Below are 265 nucleotides of genomic sequence, written 5' to 3' on the forward strand. Positions count from 1 at the left end.
GAGAGAGAGAGAGAGAGAGAGAGAGAGAGAGAGAGAGAGAGAGAGAGAGAGAGAGAGTCCTCACAAAGCGCTAATTGGACTCTGGAAGAACACTGACAGGGCATGGATAGGTTTCAGAAAGCCGGGTGATGGTGAAGGGGTGCAGGGGGAGGCTGAATAGAACCCACGCTTCTTTTCTAAACTCTCTTGCTGGGCGAAAATAAGGGGGCGAGAGGGAGAATAAGGGGGGAGGGATATAAAAGAAAAGTATTGGTGGGGTGTGCGT

Source organism: Notothenia coriiceps, unplaced genomic scaffold (genome assembly GCF_000735185.1).
Source record: "Notothenia coriiceps isolate Sejong01 unplaced genomic scaffold, NC01 NC01_scaffold00000339, whole genome shotgun sequence".
In the NCBI taxonomy this organism is placed as follows: Eukaryota; Metazoa; Chordata; class Actinopteri; order Perciformes; family Nototheniidae; genus Notothenia; species Notothenia coriiceps.